The sequence below is a fragment of the Bos mutus genome, chromosome 13 (assembly GCF_027580195.1).
Source record: "Bos mutus isolate GX-2022 chromosome 13, NWIPB_WYAK_1.1, whole genome shotgun sequence".
NCBI classification, from domain to species: Eukaryota; Metazoa; Chordata; class Mammalia; order Artiodactyla; family Bovidae; genus Bos; species Bos mutus.
In genome coordinates this window covers 80,485,362-80,506,680 of record NC_091629.1, presented here as the reverse complement: position 1 = coordinate 80,506,680, position 21,319 = coordinate 80,485,362, and the positions used below count along the sequence as shown (strand labels likewise).

At 37.7% G+C, this 21,319-nt stretch overlaps 1 protein-coding gene across 2 annotated transcripts in view; it reads left to right on the top strand.

Annotated features, from left to right (window-relative positions):
- PLCB1 (phospholipase C beta 1) overlaps positions 1–21,319 on the top strand; it is an 865,816-nt gene that overhangs the window by 548,654 nt on the left and 295,843 nt on the right. The gene's annotated exons all lie outside the window — the stretch shown is intronic.

Below are 21,319 nucleotides of genomic sequence, written 5' to 3'. Positions count from 1 at the left end.
TCGTGTCCAACTCTTTTCGACCCCATGAATCGCAGCACGCCACGCCTCCCTGTCCATCACCAACTCCCGGAGTTCACTGAGACTCATGTCCATCGACTCAGTGATGCCATCCAGCCATCTCATCCTCTGTATTCCCCTTCTCCTCCTGCCCCCAATAGGCTGTGACTATATATTTCCCAAAGAATTTAGTCCTAGTTTGAGCATTTTTATCTGTGGCTTAGAGCTTAAGAATGAGGAGATGGACAGTTTAGAAGCTCCTCAGCATTTGAAAAAGTGGGAATGGTGAGGATTAGCCTAAAGGAGTTGTCATTGAGCCAGGCTAACAGTATACATTAAAATTCTAAAGTAATTAGCCTTCAATTAAAATAAATAAATTTATATTTTAAAAATAAAATAAATTAATTTTTTAAAAAAGCTGTGGTTGTTATAAATGCTGACCACAGGGCATCTTCCTAGTTAGCCTCCATTGTTTTAAGCATCTTCTTTCCCTTCAATTCACTATTAGTCCAAGAAAACTCTTCAGTTACCAAGAATAACTATATTTTGACGCCTTCTCCAAAAACACTAAATTCCATTTTTACTCATGTCTTCTGTCTGAGACATAGAGCCGATTTTTTCACAGCATAGTAGAGGTACACAGATACTTTAGGGGGCACCTGGGTGAACATTTGTATTCTCACACCAATTAATTCACCCCAAGAATATTCTCACCATTATAAAACATGAACAATTGCACCCTTTCCTGTGCTCATGAACAATCGCACCCTTTCCTGCCTCCAACCAGACCCTGATAATTATTAATCTACTTTCTTTCACTATAGATTTGACTATTTTAGAGATTTAATGTCAGAGAAGGCAATGGCATCCCACTCCAGTACTCTTGCCTGGAAAATCCCATGCACGGAGGAGCCTGATGGGCTACAGTCCATGGGGTCGCTAAGAGTCAGACACGACTGAGCGACTTCCCTTTCACTTTTCACTTTCATGCATTGGAGAAGGGAATGGCAACCCACTCCAGTGTTCTTGCCTGGAGAATCCCAGAGACGGGGGAGCCTGGTAGGCTGCCGTCTATGGGGTTGCACAGAGTCGGACACGACTAAAGCAACTTAGCAGCAGCAGAGATTTAATGTAAACAGAATCATACAATACATGGTCTTTCATGACCTGATTCTTTAGCTTAGCATAATATTTTCAAGATTCACCCATACTGTGCTGTGTAAAATACTTTGTTGCTGTTCATTGCAGTATACTATTTCACTGTGGAGACAGACCAGCAGATGGACATTTACTTTGTTTCTACTTCTTAGCTGTTTTGAATGTTGCTACTATGAGTTTTCATGTACAAGATTTTGTTTGTACATGTTTTTATTTCACTTGGATGACTACATAGGAGTGGAATTGCAGGATCACATGATCATGTTATGTTTAGCAACTTGAGGAACTGCAAAGCTATTTTCAGTGACTGCAGGATTTTCCATGGCCCCAGCAGTGTATCTATTAAATTTCTTATCATATAGAATTTACAAATATTTTCTCTCCATCTATCACTTTTTACTTTTATGGTGCTCTTTGAAGCACAAAGTTTTCAGTTCTGATGAAATCCAAATTATCTCTTTTTTCTTTTGTTGCTTGTGCTCTCAGTGTCTAAGAAACCAGAGCTGAATCAAGGATTACATAGATTTTTCTTCTAAGATTTTTGTAGCTTTATCTTTTACATTTCAGTCCAGTTCAGTCACTCAGCGATGTCCAGCTCTTTGCGAACCCATGGACTGCAGCACACTAGGCTTCTTTGTCCATCACCAACTACTACAGCTTACTCAAACTCATGTCCATTGAGTTGGTGATGCCATCCAACCATCTCATCCTCTGTCCTCCCCTTCTCCTCCTGCCTTCAGTCTTTCCCAGACTCACTGAGTCTTTTCCAGTGAGTCAGTTCTTCACATCAGGTGGCCAAAGTATTGGAGTTTCAGCTACAGCATCAATCTTTCCAATGAATATTCAGGACTAATTTCCTTTAAGATGGACTGGTTGGATCTCCTTGGGACTCTCAAGAGTCTTTTCCAACACCACAGTTCAAAAGCATCAATTCTTTGGCACTGAGCATTCTTTATAGTCCAACTCTCACATCCATACATGAATACTGGAAAGACCATAGCTTGGACTGGATGAACCTTTGTTGGCAAAGTAATGTCTCTGCTTTTTAGTATGCTGCCTAGGTGATCATAGCTTTTTTTCCAAGAAGCAAGTGTCTTTTAAATTCATGGCTGCAGTCACCATCTGCAGTGATTTTGGATTTAGTGATTTTACATTTAGATCTCTGAGTTATTTTGAGTTAATATTTTTTAATATAGTGTAAGTTTTAGGTACAACTTCATTATGAGCATGATAATAAGTTTCATTTTAAAATACTGTATTTTAATTTAAGAAATTTGACAACCAAAAAAGAAAAAACCTTAAATGAAAGCTAAACTATAAGCATCTAAGAAATATATCATATTTTTAAGCTTTATAGAAAAATCAGTCTATGTTCCATATCACTGAGGGAATTTATACCTAAATTTTTACTTTATTTTAATTTATAGAGGGCTATGGCAGAATATAACCCTCTATATTCTTGAGAAACCTGTACGAAGGTCAGGAAGCAAGTTAGAACTGGACATGGAACAACAGACTGGTTCCAAATAGGAAAAGGAGTATGTCAAGGCTGTATATTGTCTCCCTGCTTATTTAACATATATGCAGAGTACATCATGAGAATCACTGGGCTGGAAGAAGCACAAGCTGGAATCAAGATTGCCAGGAGAAATATCAATAACCTGAGATATGCAGATGACACCACCCTTATGGCAGAAAGTGAAGAGGAACTAAAAATCCTCTTGATGAAAGTGAAAGTGGAGAGTGAAAAAGTTGGCTTAAAGCTCAACATTCAGAAAACGAAGTTCATGGCATCTGGTCCCATCACTTCATGGAAATTAGATGTGGAAACAGTGGAAACAGTGTCAGGCTTTATTTTGGGGGACTCCAAAATCACTGCAGATGGTATTTGCAGCCATGAAATTAAAAGATGCTTGCTCCTTGGAAGGAAAGTTATGACTGACCTAGATAGCATATTAAAAAGCAGAGACATTACTTTGCCAACAAAGGTCCATCTAGTCAAAGCTATGGTTTTTCTGGTGGTCATGTACGGATGTGAGAGTTGGACTATGAAGAAAGCTGAGCGCTGAAGAATTGATGCTTTTGAACTGTGGTGTTGGAGAAGACTCTTGAGAGTCCCTTGGACTGCAAGAATATCCAACCAGTCCATTCTAAAGGAGATCAGTCCTGGGATTTCTTTTGAAGGACTTATACTAAAGCTGACACTCCAGTACATTGGACACCTCATGCGAAGTGTTGATTCATTGGAAAAGACTGACACTTGGAAGGTTTAGGGGCAGGAGGAGAAGTGGACGACAGAGAATGAGATGGCTGGTTGGCATCACTGACTTGATGGACATGAGTTTGAGTGAACTCTGGGAGTTGGTGATGAACAGGGAGGCCTGGCATGCTGCAATTCATGGGGTCGCAAAGAGTCGGACATGACTGAATGACTGAACTGAACTGATGGTGGAATAGGGAAGTACATATATATATTTGTGTGTGTGTGTGTGTGTGTGTGTGTGAAGCTGTGTATTAGTGCATAATTTTATTTTAAAGTAAAAGCCCTTGTGTTTTAAAGGTTAGAATATGTATGCAAGATGGCCTCATCAGACTCTATCTTCTTGAGCTATTAGTTATGAAATAAAGAAAGAGTTCCATGTACTCATTTCATTCACATCAAGTTACCTTGTTGTCTATCTGATAATGTTAGAAGCCTCTATTAAGGCTTTATTTTAATAATAAAATTATGAGTTCCTCAATTCCTAAAAACATGATTTCCATATATTTTTCACTTGTAGAAGCTATAAAAACAACTTTTTAATGAGGACTAGGATTACCGTGAAAGCTAATAACATGAACTGGAAGTAATTTTATTGGTCAAACACAGCTTAAGGAGTTTTATTGGCTGGGTGTGCAGAAAGCACTGACCCTTTGATCAGCATTCCAAGTATTTCTACTGGTGTTTTCAGAACAGTTCCTTAGCATTATTCATGTGTCTGCAAACTCTTAAGAGCTATAGTCTTGAGACAACTTTTTTTCTGTTGATAAACCAACCAGCTTTATACATGTGGAATCTAGAAAAAAATGGCATACATGATCTGATTTGCAAAGCACAATTAGAGACACTGATGTAGAGAACAAATATATGGATACCAGGGGAGAAATAGTGGGGATGGGAGGAGTTGGGGGATTGGGATTGACACATATACACTACTACGGATAAAATAGATCTGAGAACAGACTGTACAGCAAGGGGACGCTACTCAATGTGCTGTAGTGACCTGGATGGACAGAAGTCCAAAGGGAGGGGTGTGTGTATACAGTTGATTCATTTAGCTGAACAATAGAAATGAATGCGACAGTGTAAAGTGACTGTACTCCAGTAAAAATTAATTTAAAAAGAAGATAAACCAACCAGCTTTAAAGCTGGTTTTAACTTCCTTAAATATAGTCGGTGGCCTTCTTTAGTGCTCCCAAAACATTTCTCCCATTACACGCTAAGCGTCTATGTACATTTCTCCTCTACCTGATTATCAGAATCTTGAGAGCAAAGAGTATGCCGTGATACTAACATAGCACTAATACAGAGCAAACTCCGGGAGATGGTGAAGGAAGGGAAGCCTGGGGAGCTGCAGTCCCTGGGGTTGCAAAGAGTTGGACATGACTGAGTGACTGAACAACAAACGTATAGGGAAGGAAAATAGAAGCATAAAGTTTGTTAAATTAATGGAGAGAGTACAACTGAAAGAATACCTCAAAAAAGCATTTTTGTGATTAAAGCTCTCAGAATATTGATTTGTACATAGGTGAATCAGTTCTTATACTAACGGTCACCAGAAGTAAATATTCACCGTTTTCCTGGGATTCTGTGATATAAAGATACAAAAAGCAGTTTTGAAGAAGGCTGACCAGAAGGCCTCATCTTTGTTGCTCACTGGATGGGCACAGTAGAGAAAAGGTGGTGTGTAGACCAAAGCTAGCTGACCCTCCTCAACCCAGTACCCTGTACATTCCAGGTCCTGTCTCCTCATGGCCTTATTTTCCGTAGCCAAGAGCCCTGTCCTCTACTATGACCAAGCGGAGTTCTAGAGTTGGAGGAGAACCATCACCCTCTGCTTATAGATCCTGGAGGCATTACATGGAGCACCCTGTGTTCCCTGAGTGCCCTGGGTTATCACGGACCCACTGAATGCCGCAGCTCTGCAGGTTACCACTGACCTTTCTGCCCCAGTTACAGCTGGATCTCAGCATCTGTGGACCCCCATAGCCCACCCTGTGAGCTTTAAGCCCCTTCATGGCAAAGCTTCATTATGCAAAAAGGAAACTACCAACTCAATTAATGAAAAAGCCACCCTTCCTTCTGAACAAAGGGCATTTTCTGAGATGATCTGGAGAAAGTTACCTTCTGTCAAAGACCTTCCAGGAAGAACGTGAGGGTCCTACATGGATGGTGCATTCAAGTATGTCAGCCAGACAGGTTAGGGCTTCACAGAGAAGTAGAAGTGAATCTGGATGTGAGGTGGGTGCCTGCAAGGCCATTCTATTTGCTTTCTTTTTAACCATAAAGCAATGAAGCTTGAAACTGTGAATATTGGCTCTACTGCATGTATTAAATATCTAAATATGAGTCTCTTTATTTCTCTAAAAGAAAAAAGATGTTTAAAGGTCTTCAAGTTATGTCCAATACTATGTTGAATTTGTAATCTCTCCTGAACATGATAAAGCTGTGTGCCACACACATAGGAAAAACAGCAGTCATGTAAAATGACCACCATCAAGTATTTTTTTTCAGCATCCCATCTAATGCTTAAAAGCTGTGTATGTGCATACATGTATATATTTCAAGTACTCAGGTATTAGAGCATGATTATTGCAGAGCCATTTCAAGGACTTCTAGAAGTATATTCAACAATGATGACATTTGGGTACTGACTTCAGGAACATTAGCTGTATTCATTAAGCAACCCTATGGGTATTGCAATAACCTCAAAGGGGAAATTCAGAATGTATGCTCACAGACTGCTCCCTTCTATACTAATATGTAACCTTCAGTCAATAGCATAAGATTCTCTTACAAAGTCTAACATTTGTGAATCCCCATCTATCAATGGAAAAGAAAATGGTAGCACAAGTTCCCATTTAAAAGAAAACTTGATTTTTAGTTTTTTTAAAAGCATTTTTCCTCATTTTATTTTTCTTGTTATTACAGTAATGTATTAAGAATGCATGATTCTTGTAAACATTTTCAAATTACAGAAAGGATAGAGAAAAAATAAATTCTTATAAACTGATTATTTCTGTAATATCACACATGACAATATATCAGAAAATAAATGAAAAGACTGAAAGATATGAATATCAGAATCTGAAAATTTTCTATCAAGGAAAAATGCATCATGACAAGCATTTATGACAAATGGCACATTTGGAAAAAAAATATTGCAACATATATACCAGGCAAAGTGTCAATAAAAGCAAAATCTTCTTATAAATTAACCAGAAAGAGAAATATCCTACTAGAATGAGATAACAGCCTGGACAAACAGTTCATACTATAAAAGACATCTGAATAGCCAATACATAGATAGATACTTATCCTCACAAATAATTTTAAAAACAAAATAACAATATATTATCTTTCTTCCAGTAAACTATCAAAGATGAAATTGCCAACAACCCGTGTTTGAGACCTCATCAGGCATTTATGGAGTTATAAACTAGTAAAAACTTTAGAGGGCACCTAGCAATATGCCTCACAGTACAGATCATGTATTGCAGATACCCGTGACCCTACCTCAAGCAGATCTTCAGTCAAGTACATGATAATGTAGATACAAAGATGTTTGTTAAAGTATTGCTTATAAAAGTAAAACCTATCCAGTGATGAAAGACATACTAAATAAATCATGGTATATTTATATAATGGAATATTGTGGGGTCACTTCCTCAGTGGCTCACTGATAAAGAGCCAACATGCAATGCAGGAATTCTAGAATTGTCCAGGCAAGAATTCTAGAGTGAGTTCCCATATGCTTTTCCTGGGCATCTTCCAAACCCAGGGATTCAACCCAGGTTTCCTGCATTGCAGGCAGGTTCTTTCCTGACCACCAGGGAAGCCCCAAGTATTCAGTACTTGAATACTAATTGTGGCTAATGCAACCCTACTGGACAGCAGAGACACATAAGAGTGCCGTCAACACAGAAAGTTCTATCAGGCAACACTGATCTAGAAAGGTGCTTTCCGACGTATTTTTAGTGGTTGCTTCAGGCTGGTGGAATTTTCAGTTAATGTAGTTTCATTACCCTTTTCTGAATTAGTTGACATTTTATGAGTATGCAACATCTTCACATTCAAAACTTATTTTCATTTGAAAAAAATAGCATCTCACAATGTAGGCCTGAGCACTGCTAATACTGGGTTTGCCAAAAAGTTCATTAGAGTTTTTCTGTAACACATGATGGAAAAGCCCAGACAAACTTCTTGGCCAACTCAATCAGTTCAGTTCAGTTCAGTCACTCAGTCATGTCCGACTCTTTGCAACCCCATGAACCACAGCATGCCAGGCCTCCCTGTCCATCACCAACTCCCAGAGTTCACTCAAACCCATGTCCATTGAGTCGGTGATGCCTTCCAACCATCTCTTCCTCTGTCGTCCCCTTCTCCTCCTGACATCAATCTTTCCTAGCATCAGGGTTTTTTCAAATGAGTCAGCTCTTCACATCAGGTGGCCAAAGTATTGGAGTTTCAGCTTCAACATCAGTCCTTCCAAGAACATCCGGAAATGATCTCCTTTAGAATGACTGGTTGGATCTCCTTGAAGTCCAAGGGACTCTCAAGAGTCTTCTCCAACACCACAGTTCAAAAGCATCAATTCTTCTGTGCTCGGCTTTCTTTTTATGGTCCAACTCTCACTGGAGAAACCATAGCCTTGATTAGATGGACCTTTCTAGGTAAAGTAATGTCTCTGCTTTTTAATATGCTGTCTAGGTTGGTCATAACTTGCCTTCCAAGGAGTAAGTGTCTTCTAATTTCATGGCTGCAATTACCATCTGCAGTGATTTTGGATCCCAGAAAAATAAAGTCAGCCACTGTTTCCACTGTTTCCCCATCTATTTGCCATGAAGTGATGGGACCAGATGCCATGATCTTAGTTTTCTGAATGTTGAGCTTTAAGCCAACTTCTTCACTCTCCTCTTTCACTTTCATCAAGAGGCTCTTTAGTTCCTCTTCATTTTCTGCCATAAGGGTGGTGTCATCTGCATATCTGAGGTGACTGAGATTTCTCCTGGCAATCTTGATTCCAGCTTGTGCTTCCTTCAGCCCAGCATTTCTCATGATGTACTCTGGATACAAGTTAAATAAGTATGGCAACAATATACAGCCTTGATGTACTCCTTTTCCTATTTGGAAACAGTCTGTTGTTCCATGTCCGGTTCTAACTGTTGCTTCCTGACCTGCATACAAATTTCTCAAGAGGCAAGTCAGGTGGTCTGGTAGTCCTATCTCTTTCAGAATTTTCCACAGTTTATTGTGATCCACACAGTCAAAGGCTTTGGCATAGTCAATAAAGCAGAAATAGATGTTTTTCTGGAACTCTCTTGCTTTTTTGATGATCCAGCAGATGTTGGCAATTTGATCTCTGATTCCTCTGCCTTTTCTAAAACCAGCTTAAACATCTGGAAGTTCATGGTTCACATATTGCTGAAGCCTGGCTTGTAGAATTTTAAGCATCACTTTACTAGCATGTGAGATGAATGCAATTGTGTGGTAGTTTGAGCAATCTTTGGCTTTGCTTTTCTTTGGGATTGGAATGAAAACTGACCTTTTCCATTCCTGTGGCCACTGCTGAGTTTTCCAAAATTGTTGGCATATTGAGTGCAGCACTTTCACAGCATCATGTTTCAGGACTTGAAATAGGTCAACTGGAATTCCATCACCTTCACTAGCTTTGTTCGTAGTGATGTTTCCTAAGGCCCACTTAACTTCACATTCCAGGATGTCTGGCTCTAGGTGAGTGATCACACCATCGTGATTATCTGGGCCATGAAGATCTTTTTTGTACAGTTCTCCTGTGTATTCTTGCCACCTTTTCTTAATATCTTCTTCTTTTGTTAGGTCCCTTCCATTTCTGTCCTTTATCGAGCCCATCTTTGCATGAAATGTTCCCTTGGTATCTCTAATTTTCTTGAAGAGATCTCTAGTCTTTCCCATTCTATTATTTTCCTCTATTTCTTTGCATTGATCAGTGAGGAAGGCTTTCTTATCTCTCCTTGTTATCCTTTGGAACTCTGCATTCAAATGGGTATATCTTTCCTTTTTTCCTTTGCTTTCCTCTTCCTTTCTGTTCAAAGCTACTTGTAAGGCCTCCTCAGACAGCCATTTTGCCTTTTTGCATTTCTTTTTCTTGGGGATGGTCTTGTTCCCTGTCTCCTATACAATGTCACAAACTTCCATTCATAGTTCATCAGGCACTCTGTCCATCAGATCTAGTCCCTTCAATCTATTTCTCACTTCCACTGTATAGTCATAAGGGATTCGATTTAGGTCATACCTGAATGGTATAGTGGTTTTCTCCACTTTCTTCAATTTCAGTCTGAATTTTGCAATAAGGAAGTGATGATCTGAGCCACAGTTAGCTCCTGGTCTTGTTTTTGCTGACTGTATAGAGCTTCTCCATCTTTGGCTGCAAAAGATATAATCAATCTGAATTCAGTGTTGACCATCTGGTGATGTCCATGTGTAGAATCTTCTCTTGTGTTGTCGAAAGAGGGTGTTTACTATGACCAGTGCATTCTCTTGTCAGAACTCTATTAGTCTTTGCCCTGCTTCGTTCTGTATTCCAAGGCCAAATTTGCCTGTTACTCCAGGTGTTTCTTGACTTCCTACTTTTGCATTCCAGTCTCCTATAATGAAAAGGACATCTATTTTGGGTGTTAGTTCTAGAATGTCTTGTAGGTCTTCATACAACCATTCAACTTCAGCTTCTTAAGCGTTACTAGTCAGGGCATAGACTTGGAAATCCCTGATATTGAATGGTTTGCCTTGGAAATGAACAGAGATCATTATTAATATCATGTGTATAACTTCTTAGAGTTGCTCTTACATATAATATTGAATCATAAATATGACTTCTAAATGCTGCATAAAATTCCATTCTATGTGCTTAAGTGATTTTTGTTTTATATGTTGACTTGAAATACCACTAAATTACTTAAGAGTTTTGCAAATCACTTGGATTTTGTAAAATCAAATTCATAATAAAGACACTAATTCATAGTTCTTTTGTTATAGTTACATAAATATCTAATATATCACACTTTGAAGATGCTTTGTTTATTCTAAATCAGTATTCAAAATGACCCTCTTAAAATATAATGGGCTTAGAAATCAGTATGTTTGATAAAGTGCCTTATAATTCAATCATCTACTTCCACTAACTAAATGTAACAATGCAGAGAAATCTTTGTTAACATCTGTCTTGCGGGGAGACCTATTCAAAATGTGTCACCTCTCTTTAAGCCATTTAAAAATTGTTCTTTAAATGTATATACTTCATTTGGCTTCCTTAGGCTACATTTTGATAAATATAAAATGCTTTTAATGATATGAACCAAAGGAAAAAATATATATTTGACAGGTTAAAGAACAATGACCTGAAATCCATGGAAGAGGAGAAAGTAACAAATCCATTTGACATCTTGCTCTGCAGGTTGTTTTGCTGTATTTAGGATCTAATCCAGGGTAAACCTGAAGTCAGGGGCTTTCTTTCTGTAGCCATTCTCTGGTAGAGAGGACTCTGGCAATCAGATTCCTTCACAAGGAGGAATGATCTCCAAGGCACCTCAGACTGGCGTATTAAAAACCCAGTTCATGACCGTACCATCTACTCCCCCCAGACCTAAATTTGTTACTGGTTATTAAACATAGCCATTATCATAAATTCAAAAAGATGAATTTACAAGCAAAGAAATTATATTAAAAACAAAGGTAATAAATGCTCAAAACATTGCTTTCTATGTATTGTGTTGTATTTTGTGATTATCTGTGATCTTGAGGCTATCTGTAGCTCTTATATCTGTGCAGTGAAATATTATATAATAGCGTGCTGCTGTACATCTCTTTCCACGTCTGACTTCAGTGATGTTATTCAGGCAGCTCGCATTTGCTGTGGTGATAGTATTCGCACTATGAAAAGCAGGAAATGCCACAACTGTGGCCCCCACAGGGCTGTGGGAGCTTTCTTCTTGTTTGCTTGCTTGGGTTTTGTTTTTGTTTTTGTTTCTTTTTTACCTTTGAAACCCTTAAACATGTACCAGCATACCATGAGAGGCGACCGATTTCCGCATGCGTGTGTGTTGTTTCTGTTGTGTCCACTCTTTCTGACCCTATGGACTGTAGCCCACCTGGCTCCTCCGTGGAATTCTCCAGGCAAGAATACTGGAGTGGGTTGCCATGCCCTACTCCAGGGGATCTTCCCCACCCGGGGATTGAACAAGCATCTCTTGTCTCCTGCATTGGCCGGCGGGTTCTTTACCACTAGCAGCACCTGGAAGCCCACCCTATTCATGGTTCAGTGTAATCTATTTTTGTCCTTAATTGTTGAAATTTGCCAACAGTGCTAGGAAATCACTGGACTGAAATGAAACTGAAGAAATCTTCCAGTATTGTCTGAAGCATACTTTGCACGAAAAATAGTGAATGGGAATCATTAAAGAAAAAAAAAAAAGGAAAGTGCGTGAATCAATCCTCTTGATTCCATTTTATATACTGCTCTATTTTTGAGCCCCCAAGTCAGTTTGCTATGAATTAATCATAAAGCAAATATTTGAATGAATTAATTAGAGAACTCAAGAAGTGGAATAATTTGAGCTAATCCTTGACAATAGGATGGTTTCTCTTGATATGAAACTGGGTTACTTTAAAATTCATTCTAAAACAGTCCATGCATTAAATGTTAATCTTCTTAAGATGATGTCAAAACATTTAGTTTGCCAGTTTCCAAAGGATTTAAAAAATCCCCCAGGGCCTACTTTGATAGAGAAGAGAAAAGATGACTGAAAAGAGTGGAAAGGAGCAGAAAAGATGAAAAAGAGGGTAAGTGATATTTGAGAACAAAGTTAAAGTAAATGACTTTAAAAGTGATCAAACGCTGCTGGTAAAACTGGTCAACCACCTGTAAAAGAATGAAATGAACACTTTCTAACACCATACACAAAAATAAACTCAAAATGTATTAAAAATCTAAATGTAAGACCAGAAACTATAAAACTCTTAGAGGAAAACATAGGCGAAACACTCTCTGACATAAATCACAGCAAGATCCTCTATGACCCACCTCCCAGAGTAATGGAAATAAAAGCAAAAATAAACAAATGGGACCTAATTAAACTTAAACACTTTTGCACAATGAAGGAAATTATAAACAAGGTGAAAAGACAGCCTTCAGAGTGGGAGATAATAATACCAAATGAAGCAACCAACAAAGAATCTCACAAATATACAAGCAGTTCATGCAGCTCAATACAAGAAAAATAAATGAGCCAATCAAAAAATAGGTCAAAGAACTGAACAGACATTTCTCCAAGGAAGACATATAGATGGCTAACAAATACATGAAAAGATGCTCAACATCACTCATTATCAGAGAAATGCAAATCAAAACCACAATGAGGTATCATCTCACTCCAGTCAGAATGGCTGCTATCAAAAAGTCTACAAACAATAAATGCTGGAGAGGGTGTGGAGAAAAGGGAACTCTCTTACACTGTTGGTGGGAATGCAAACTAGTACAGCCACTATGGAGAGAAGTGTGGAGATTTCTTTAAAAACTGAAAATATATCTGCCATACAACCCAGCAGTCCCGCTGCTGGGCATTCACTCCAAGGAAACCAGAATTGAAAGAGACACGTGTACCCCAATGTTCATCGCAGCACTGTTTACAATAGCTAGGACATGGAAGCAACCTAGATGTCCATCTGCAGACAAATGGATAAGAAAGCTGTAGTACATATACACAATGGACTATTACTCAACCATTAAAAAGAATGCATTTGAATCAGTTCTAATGAGGTGGATGAAACTGGAGCCTATTATACAGAATGAAGTAAGTCAGAAAACAAAACACCAATACAGTATATTAATGTATATATATGGACTTTAGATGGGCTTCCCTGGTGGCTCAGAGGTTAAAGTGTCTGCCTAGAATTCAGGAGACCCGGGTTTGAGAAAGATGGTAATGATGATGCTATAAGCGAGACAGCAAAAGAGACACAGACGTAAAGGACAGACTTTTGGAACTCTGGGGTAAGGCGAGGGAGGGATGATTTGAGAGAATAGCATTGAAACATGTATATTACCATATGTGAAATAGATCGCCAGTCCAAGTTCGATGCATGAGACAGGGTGCTCAGGGCTGGTGCACTGGGATGACCCTGAGCGATGGGATGGGGAGGAAGGTGAGAGGGGGGTTCAGGATGGGGGACACATGTACACCCGTGGCTGATTCATGTCAATGTATGCAAAACCACTACAACATTGTAAAGTAATTAGCCTCCAATTAAAATAAATTAATTAATTTTTAAAAACTGAGTGCAAGTGGACAAGTAAAATGCAAAGAATTGGCTAATAATGTCCTGGGAATACTTAATTGCTTTTTTGTACAATTTTTGTAAAGTTTTGAGAGCTTCAAACTCATTGAATTCTCGTTTCATTCCTGTTTAGAAATGTACTAACAATCTTGGTGATATCATAATGGCATGGAGATATTATTGACCTGCCTAATATTACTGACTAGAAACATTCAAATAACTCTCAAGATAATTGTTTTCTCATTGAAAGTTCTGGTCTTAGAGATGACAACTTTGGGCTTCAGGTAAAATGTTGGGTTATTTTGAAGGATGGATAGCAAAGAGCTTTAGAAAACATTTTCTTACTTTCAAAGAGAAGCATGTGCATAAAAAGGCATATTTAATACAGGACTTGTTTAGATGCTACTAGTTATTTCTTGTAAAAGTAGGCATCAGACCTCCTCCAGACTTTGAATTATAAAGAGCTTTATAGCTCTATGTTCCTGAATTAATAATACATTATTGATCTCTATTCATTATGGAATATAGTTAATTTATCTAGAATAATGGAAAAGAAAAGAGATATGAGTAAAACTAGGATATAAATCTGAAAATTTGAAATATTTTTAGAATCTTTAATAAACACATATTCCATCTATTGGATTGGCCAAAAAGTTCATTTGCATTTTTCTATAAGGTGCTATGGAAAAATCTGAATAAACATTTTGGCCAACTCAATATATTTGGGTTCTAGATAAATTATCCAATTCACTTCAAACTCCTTCAGTTTCCTATAACACATTGACAGGAAAATTTCTCTCCTATAAACTTCTTTGTGTGCATGCTAAGTTGCTTCAGTCATGTCTGACTCTGTGCTACGCTATGGACTGTAGCCTGCCAGGCTCCTCTGTCCGTGGGATTCTCCAGGCAGGAACACTGGAGTGGGTTGCCATGCCCTCCTCAGGGGATCTTCCCAGCCCAGGGATGGAACCTGTGTCCCTTACGTCTCCTGCATTAGTGGCACCTGGGCAGCCCCTGAGCTTCCTATTTCTCTATAATTTTAATAAGGAGAGATAAGGAGGTAAGCAGCTTACAGTCTTTTCACTGCTATTTTTCATGTGATACTTAAGTTTATTATGTCAGTCATCACAAGAAATATATGAATTATTTCTTTACATGTGACACAGTACAGTTGCAGATTTAATTTTGATCACCACACTAATGCTTTAAGGTGAGTAGGCATCATCATCAAGCATATGAGTGAAAATTAAGCTGAAGCTCAGAAAAAATAAGTCGAAGCTGCTTAAACATAGGAGTCAGAAACATAATAGTTGTAGAAGTGTCTTTTAGCACTCTTTAAATTATGCTTCTTGTGGAAGAGCAAGTTAAGGAAAATATAAAAGTTAAGTGTGTGTGTGTTTAAAATATAGGTAGAAGCTGTAAATATATAAATGTAAATATAAATATATGTTTTTTTCTTGGTAAGTCACAAAGTAGATAAATAAATATATATATTTATAAATAAACATATATATAAATATATATATTTGTAACTAAATATTTATAAATATTTACATATATTTATCTACTTTGTGACTTACCAAGAAAGACATATATTTATATTTACATGCATATATTTACAGCTTCTACCTTTGTTTAACATGTTCTGGTGCCCTTAAGAAATTAAATTATCCAGTAGATGCCCCCATATTGTATTTCATTTTCAGGCTATTGATTTCTTTTTCAAGTATTGATTTCTTGTTATGTGCTGCCCTGAGCACTTAACGTATAATTATTCATTTATTCCTGTAACAAAGAAACTGAATCACAGAAGGGTTAAGAAAACTCAAGAAGTTGCATTACTTTTAACTGGCTTACTCAAAACTCAGTCAGTGAAACAGGATACAATTTCCACAGTCTCCCTCCAACTGTCAGAAGTCCTTAGCATCTATGCTAAGCACTCAGATTTTCCAGAAATGGCAAAGGGAGCATTGTTTGTGTTTGTCATTAGTAGGGAATTTTTGGACCTTCTTTTTTTATATGCTTAATTTAAACTTATGTTCTGAGGTTTCAGAAACCCCGTGGGTGCCCTCTAACTGTGTCAAATAAGGAGGCAGATCCCACAACAAAATAGGAAAAAAAAAAAATCTAACCAATAAAGGACTCACGGCCTAGAGACAACTTAGTAAACATTATCTGCATTCTTTTAACAAACAGGGCTCATTATTCTAAAACTTGGGCACAGTGATATTGAAACTTACCCAGAAGCAGCTCACACACACAAAGCTGAAGGGGACTACATGTCACCTTTCTATGGTGGATTTTAAACAGGAAGGAAGATACGAGGGCTAATTGCCTGATTTGCACAGACCACGAGCCCTCAGGACGTGTGGCTCTTCATGCATTGGAGTGGAAATGACTGTGCATATGAATTTAGCTGAGAGTTAGGTGGTGGCTGCATGTGTCAAAGAAGGCCATGGGGAGAGTTTGAGGAATGAATGACAAGCTGTCTATACTTTAGAATTTTTCAGTTTGACAAATACTGACTAGATGTGGTGGAGGAAACTGACTACTTTTCCCACTGACTTTTCGAAAAAAAACAACTGCTATATATTTCATGCATTTGACATTCCATAAAGATGATTGACAGGCAGGCCTGGCGTGCTGCAGTTCATGGGGTCGCAAAGAGTCCGACACGACTGAGCGGCTGAACTGAACTGAACTGAAAGATGATTGTGCTAATAATGATTGAACTTCGCTGTTTAGCTTCCATTCTTTCTGAACAAGACAAGAGGCGCCATTAGACCATATTTCTTTCCTATTTTAATTTCACATTTGGATTATTTTATATTTTAAGGAGCTGCCTAAAATATCACTACAAAACATGACTTGAATGGATGCCAGTTTATTTAAGTTTGTTCTGCCATCTGAACTATTTGCTCAATTTTTATACCAACTCCATCAAATTGTATTTATATTTATATTTCAACAGTTTGTTAGTCTTTAGCTCAATAAAATAATATCTGGCATCTTCAAGGCACTTTATTTTGGATGGATATGCATAGCCGGGCCAACTAAACTTTCTCTTCACCACTGAAAGATTTCTTTACTCGTACATGGAAGTCTCCCATGTGCGGTGGAGATTGTATGCAACTTCATCACCACTATACCCAAACAAGCTATGATAATGATAATGCCTCTGTAAGATAAGAAGGTTGGTACCGCTCTTTTTCTTTCTAGTATTTGCTGATAGTCACTTTTCTTTGCTATAGTCAGTCTATTCTCACCTAACTCTTCCTTCCATCTAAAAGAAAAGCTGAAAATATTCAAGCTCCCCCATTGTCACTTACAGGAAAAAATGGATAAACAACATCCACCTGGGCTTCCCAGGTGGTAGTAGGGGTAAAGAACCCACCTGCCAATGCAGGAGACATAAGAGATGCAGATTCGATCCCTGGGTCGGGAAGATCCCCTGGAGGAGGGCATGGCAACCCACTCCAGTATTCTTTCCTGGAGAATCCTAGGGACAGAGGAGCCTGGGGGTCTACAGTCCATAAGGTTGCAGAGTCAACCACACTGAAGCAACTTGGCGTGCACGCACAGCTCGCACGTACTCCAAGTCTTCCCCTCTGTGGAGGGGGGTGTTCAGGGCTCGGCATTTTGGTGTTCAGTCCATGCACGTGGTGAGTGTTTATCCAAAAAGGCTTGCTGGCTGTGTGAGCTAAAAACTACTGGTACATCCTGAAGAAGAGAATGGTATTCCTCATGACATTTGATTCATTCATCTATTTTTTTTATTTTCCAAAAGTCAAAAATTAAATTCATGACTTTTATGGAAAACCATCCTCAGCATAAGTTTATATCTTTCTTTCACAACAGAGTTAAATAAAGCATAAACATACTAACGTCATTTTAGTTTAATAATTAATCTATCTCTTTCATTTCTGATTGCTGTACTGAGTTTTAATAGACTTTTACATACCTGGCTTTTATGTAAATGATGAATTAAAGTTACATCCATTTAACTGTAATTCGGATTGAAAACGCTGTATTAAGTGATAGGAATGAAATTAGCCTAATATGTAAATTGCCTCCATAAGCCTAACATCCAGTCAAGATGTATTTTATGGGGATAAAAAATGAGTGAGGTATGTTTTCTGCACCAAGAATGTTTTCTTGTGTCAAAATGAAATCTAAAGGTATTGAAAAGATTTTTTATTTTGTGAATATCTGAACTACAAATAGTTTTTCTTTAAAAGTCATATAAATCAAAGAATGAATGTTGAAACTGGAATTTGACTGTTTTAAAAATCATCCTTTAGCTTGTGATGTTCTCTTTTATTCATTTCAACCATGTTGAATGATATAATTATAGTAACACACACTATCTCAGGTGTAGACTAGTCTTGACTTTTTCAGTTGCCTTTTACCTGGAAATGGGAATCATTAATCTGAGCAGTTTAGCTTTCTTTGCAGTAGAACTGAAGTAATTTAATCATGAATCCTGATGATTGAGAGAAAATGAGTTTATTTAGTCAGACAGTCTCTATTTTGTAACTTTTATGGCAACAGAGATGATCCAGCACTTAACTTTAAAAGTACATTTAACTGCCAGGAGTCTTTGTTGGTCTGGCTAATTCCAGCTGTGGAGACATCATGAGGGCTCTTTTCTGGGGAGAGTAGGCCTGAGTGACAGATTCCTGAAACTAGAAATTCCAAGTTCACCTCACCTGATTTTTTTCTGAGCTATACTCTTTCAGGCTCTGCAACAGAGAAATTTAATATTTTTATAGAGTTGTGGAGATAGCATGTTTTTTTCTTTGTAAAAATTACAAAGAATGTTTATCATTTCAGAAACTAAGAAATATGTCTGAATCTCGTAGTAACCCATGTAGGTAAATCCTTTTCTGAAAACTGGTCAGGAGATTCCATCAATGAGAAGCAAGATATAAATTTCCTTAGTAGAATAGGTTCTGGGGAGGGGTTTTATGCAAATTGTCTGTAGATTTTTGTTATTGTTACAGCATAGTTTTATTTTGTTTGTTTTTGAAATGCAGCCACTCATGTCCCCAGATCTGAGAAACAGTCCCCCAGAGGCAACCATAGTTTAGACATGCTTATTTTATTTTTTGTTTGTTTTTGTTTATTTGTTTGTTGGCTGTGCTATGCGGATCTTTGTTCCCAAACCAGGGACTGAAACTGGCCGGGCAGTGAAAACGCCAAGTTCTAGCCACTGGTGCCAGGAACTCCCTAGACACGTTTACTTTCAGGCTGTTCCACTTAGAAGTTTCTGCAAACACTGGATGCCTTTGATCTTTATTCTTCCAGATAATTTCCCTCTTTTGCCTACTCTCCTAGGATTTCCTCTGCGGAAAACAATAGAGGGCAACTTTTGGTACTTGAAAGGATCAATATCTTTTTCGAAAATACCCTTCACATATCAATCTGCTCAGGAATGAAGAATGAGGCTTGAAGCCACCACATCGGATTGAGCTGTTGTGTTCAGAATGAGAAAACTTTTAGAGTTTAGGGGAAAAGAAAAGTGAAGTCATGTCTTCAGGAAGGCATTTCTAATATAATCAAGTTTGGTGTTGATAAAAATGAAATAGATGAAGAAAAGGGTCAGTTTTAAAGAGAAATAAAATCATTAAGGATGGAAAAGAAAGATACAGTTTAAAAATTCTGATCCATCACCAAGAAAGGGTATTAGAAAGAAAGTTGCTTCTTATATATTTAAATGATTTCTCTGTTTACTTTCAGAACTACATGACTCTAAACTAGTGAGGTTTCCCTTGAAAAAATAGTTCCAAATGTCTTGCTTCTCCAGTTCATGCTCAATAATCTTCTTTTCATTTATTGTATAATTGTTAACTGGCTTCCCTGGTGGCTCAGCTGGTAAAGAATCTGCCTGCAATATAGGAGACCTGGGTTCTATCCCTGGGTTGGGAAGATCCCCTGGAGAAGGGAATGGCTACCCACTCCAGAATTCTGGCCTGGAGAATTCCATGGACTGTATAGTTCATGGGGTTACAAAAAGTCATACATGACTGAGCAACTTTCACTTTCATCTCAGATACATAGAGATATAATAATAAATCCTCAAATAACTACCCCTCATATTCAATCATCACTGTCATTTGCCAGCCTGCATTATCCTTGCAATCCTAGATATCACTTCTAAATACTTCATTACAAAATTTTAGTTACATAAAACCAATAGCTTTTAAAAATATGTATGAACAGTCATTAGTGGGAAAACTTAATGGAAATTCCACAGAGTCATCTTTCTTATAAATTCTGTACCTAACAGTATTGTTAGAGAGAGTGGGAATTCTAGAAGTCTTTCCAGAATTATTTTCTATTCTGGGCACATTCTTTGGATGCTTTCTACTTGCCTATTTCTCAAGGGAAATTCTAATGAATCCATGAATCAACTATTGATTGATTTAATCAATATTCAACTATTGATTTAATAAGTGGGCCAAAGTATTTTTAATGGACATGTGAATCAGGCAGGAAAGTGTATAGAAGGAAGAGAAAATACTTGAGAGAGAAAAGAGCCAGAGGATAGATCACGTGGCTCTCACTGAAAGGAAGGAACGGTACAAAGTCAGAGCCCTTTCATTTCCCCAAATTGTCCCGTTCAATGTAGAAATAAGGATATCAATGAACGCTACAATCACTAGAGATTTATAATTACAAGTTTCAGGTGGTTTCTGAGGATTATGATTTTCTTCAAGTACACACAAAACAATTTAAGTACTGATCAATGTGCTTTCTCTCTGAACCTCGCCTCAGTGGTGTTCAAAACCTGGATGCAGTTAATTGTTTCACAGAACAGCTGGTATCATTCTTTAATCAGCCTTCAGAAAAAGTTCATTCTTTCTGAACATTTTTCCTTAATCTTACATTAATGGTAAAGTGATAAAAATTTCCCGTTTTGCTAGGTTTGTTTGTTTAGCATTTTTTTTACTGTATTCCTTTCCTTTTCTAGGTCATGCAAATTATGTTTTTGTGATAGCGTTTGATCTTTCACAAAGACCTGATGTTCTTGATAAATTATCAACGTGTTAGTCAAACTGAAGTTTCTATTATATTGAGTGCAGCTTTGAAATGAAATTTTCTCTCTTCCTAAATTACCTGAAAGGGTTCCTCTTCATGCAGCCAAACAGAGGAGAAAGTTTATTAAGTAAAGGGAGAATTAATGTCACCAAATAAAATAACTCACCTGGAAAGATATTGTTTTCTTCTTTTTTGTTTGTTTGTTTGTTTTTATAGTTCTCTATTTCTTTACAAGGGTGCTGTGTATAAAAACCTCAGAAGGGAGATCAGAATAACCAGCCTAAGTCATTAAGCTGTGTTGATCCAGCATGTAGCTAAATAAATAAGAATGTAAGTTATTCCTTGCTCAGAAGCTGGCTGCAAATTTGCTAAGTGATTCATTTGAGGCTAATTTTCTGCATGACCCTCTCATTGTCTTCAGGACCTGTCTTATGGAAGGAAAATAAATTCAGCCAAACCAACAGAGCACTAGGGTAGATTTTATTATGAATTCAGAAACTTTGGAAACATCCTTTTCCCAGCAGGTCTAGGTCTTCAAAAGATACATGCTTC